The following is a 3,315-nucleotide window of genomic DNA, read 5'->3' as shown; positions in this document are numbered from 1 at the left end:
TGAGGCAATGATGCAGTACCACCCCTGGCTCTGTGTGTTGTGAACCTTTATATATACAGTCTATGGTGTGAACAAAGCGGGAGCAGAAAGGAAACCGGAGCTGAACCAGAAAAGCTCTAGCACGGAGCTACAACGGGAAAAGCGCTGGTGTGAAAGCCGCATATTATTTAGCCAGGAATTAGCAATGCCTTGATAGCCTACTTCTATTAATGTAAATTCCTCATTGTTGGTAAAATCATATTTTACATCTTAAAGGTGGGGTAGGTAATTCGCTTCAGAAACACTTTTTGTTGTATTCCATGGAATGCTTGGTTGGTTAGTAGTTAATGTTAGCTACCAACTAGCGGCGCCAGCTGTGTGTTAGTTAACGTTTGTCAGCATTTAATGTTGGATGGAATGGTAGCTAGTTTACGTCTGCAGAACACCGCTATCTAGCCGCTACTAACCCGGAACGAACAAACTGCACAGAGAGCTCACTCATGTTGTGGTCGTTTACGAGTCAAACATAACATTAGACTAACGTTAGTCAGCTTATAGTATCAATGTATGTCAACTAACGGAGCCAAGCAATGTCCAGGCCAGGGCTGCACGTAAGCTGGTGCGCAGCTGTCATGAATGAAGTAATGCTTTTCTGTATTTATTTGAGATACATTATGTTTTTTATAAATCGAACAACAGAAATTAATCGTTAGATTAGTCGACTAATCGATGAAATAATCGCCCGATTAATCGTTTTCAAAATAATCGTTTTCCCCCAGCACTAATCGGCAGAGAGTGAGTTTCGGCCGATATCGATCGGTGGTCGATCGATCGGAGCATCCCTAGAAAACACTATCTAAAGTCGCTCTAACTTATTCTTCTTTGGGATTTAAAGTCAAATTTAAATAATATTCTCGTGACCCCAACCCTATTCCTGTTTGTTAGTGATTGTTGTTGTTGTTGTTGTCTTGCAGCTAAAGTGCCGTTCCCTCTGACTCTGAGGTTCAAGCCGATGTTACAGAGAGGAATCGACCTGCTGTCCCTGGACGCCTCCTGGTAAAAACACACCGACGCTCCTCAGGAGACCATGAACACATCTCAGACATTCACCAACAATATCTTACAACCAGTTCAGACAAACTCAAAATAATCCATTTTCTACCATTAATATCTTTATTAATATTTATACACACTGTATTCATTGAAATATATTCATTTATACATATTTATTTCATATTTTTGTGGGGTTTTTTGCTTTATTTTATCCTTTTATTCTTAAATAAACTGTCCTCAGGATAAATAAAATACATTTATATGATTAATATATAACAGAGCTTCTCCAGTGATGTATTTATATTAGGAGCTGTTTCTCTTCCATCAAAAAGAAAACAGGAGTGACAGTTTTATTGAAATCTAGTTTTTTTAATGGCGACCCATAGACATACATTATTTTATAAATGTTATTTGAGTGAGTGGACAGCTAGTCATAAAACTACCTCGTTCATAAAGTGTCACTATGACTTTTAACATTTGGGGGGGAAATCTCAATTTAAATGAAGTTCAATAACTATAAGTTTAATTAAAATGTTCATAACGATGGCCTGTGTGTCAATATTTCAATGCTTAAGTATTTTGCTTGTATTTGTCTTAAAATGTGCTGCATGTGAATCTGCAGGGTGAGCTCAGCGTCCTGGTACTTCCTGAATGTGTTTGGCCTGAGGAGCATGTACAGCCTCATCCTGGGACAAGACAACGGTGAGTCTCACCCATGGATGTATAATAAGAACTGGGTACAGCGTGGGAGGCGGGGTCCCGTTCTTTCCTATGAGAGCTGCTCATTGGCGCATGAAGGCAAAATGGCCCAACTTTTGAGAGAGCGAAACGTCACAGATTACCCATCATGCCTGGCTGTCAGAGCAGAAGAACCCGTATGTGCGCTCACAGAGCATGCGCTCCTTAAGCCCCGCCCCCGAGCTCCCACTCTCGGCTCAGTAGAATGAATGGAGAGAAAATACATCTAGATTCGGCTGTTAGTGCATTTTACAACTTTAAAGACCAAATGATTTTAATAAGGGCTATCAAATAGTTCATACTGGGTAGTTTATTTAGTTAAAAAAAAAATATCCGCCGATTTACAGACGCCTCTTTCCCCATTAGTCAATGGGAAAAAGTATTTCTGGGCCGGGTGACGTCACGGACTGATACGGAAGTTGCAGTACCGCCGTTTGGACACAACGACTGTTGGACACAGAGTCCGCCGCACTTCCTCGGGGCTTGCTCTGATCCCTCTCTGGCGCCACGACTGTGGAGTTTCACATCTGTATGAAAAGAGTCCTACACTTCATTATAGAATGTGAAGGTTGTCTTGACTTTAAAAAGTGTTACAGTTAAAGTCCAGTGGATCACAGCTGGTGTTCAAAGCTGCCATAATGTCAGAGTAACACAGTTCAGAGATGAGAGTTTGTCCGCTTGATTCCATTGATTGAATATGATGTTAACTCTTCAGCTGCTGACCAGTCGCGGATCATGCAGGACCAGATGACAGGTGCTGCCATGGCGATGCCTCCTGACCCCAACAAGGCTTTTAAGGTGAGATTTCTTAATAAATAAAAACCTATTAACGCCATTAGCTTGGTCCAGTCTTTTTCTCTACAGTTCAGGAGCCTTGTCGCTTCATCCAGTTGAAATGTAGAGACTTTTCATTCTTGTAAATCCATTTGTAGCTTTGTTTTTAAGAGAGGTGCTATTTAAATGTATACGTCTATTAGTTTGAGTAGTATTATTATCCCAGGAAACATTTGAGTGATTTTTTTGTGTTGTGGTCCACGACAGCTTTATGCATATTATCTAATACAGGGGTCCCCAACCCCCGGTCCGCGGACCAGTACCGGGCCGCGGAGGTGTTACTGCCGGGCCGCGAAATAGCTGTGAGTTTATCGTAATATTTGCAGAATTATAAATATATAAAAATATTTTATCAAAAAAAATTCATTTTATTTTTATTTTATTTTATTTTATACCAGTCATATTATTTCATCCAAAACATACAAAATAAATCAAAATTGGTTAGCATAAGGTCTCAGCCTCTCGTGCGCAGATAAAGTTACAGGTGGTGCGCCAATAGAGCACACTGTTATGTTTGTGGGGGAATGGCAGTGCATACATTATTTGAGATATATTTTGAACTCGGACTTCATTTTAAGGACAATGCGGCCAGGGGTGTAGAGCTATATTTTTATTTGTAAAGCCTCCTTCACTTCATGAAATGGCTGCAGCATCAGGAGGCAGCCTCTGAGAAGTGCAGCACCAGCGCATACACACCGCCTTCACTGTGTT

The 3,315-nt window shown here is 40.7% G+C and overlaps 1 long non-coding RNA gene across 1 annotated transcript; it reads left to right on the top strand.

Moving 5' to 3' along the window:
* The first annotated feature begins 939 nt into the window (after positions 1–939).
* LOC104958487 (uncharacterized) lies at positions 940–2,570 on the top strand. The gene is made up of 3 exons (XR_799770.1): positions 940–1,035; positions 1,655–1,734; positions 2,486–2,570. It is a non-coding gene; the product is annotated as an uncharacterized lncRNA (long non-coding RNA).
* The last annotated feature ends 745 nt before the right edge of the window (positions 2,571–3,315 follow it).

Source organism: Notothenia coriiceps, unplaced genomic scaffold (assembly GCF_000735185.1).
Source record: "Notothenia coriiceps isolate Sejong01 unplaced genomic scaffold, NC01 NC01_scaffold00028804, whole genome shotgun sequence".
Classification (NCBI taxonomy): Eukaryota; Metazoa; Chordata; class Actinopteri; order Perciformes; family Nototheniidae; genus Notothenia; species Notothenia coriiceps.
The sequence above is the reverse complement of the archived record's forward strand: the minus strand, read 5'-3'. Positions and strand labels throughout refer to the sequence as shown.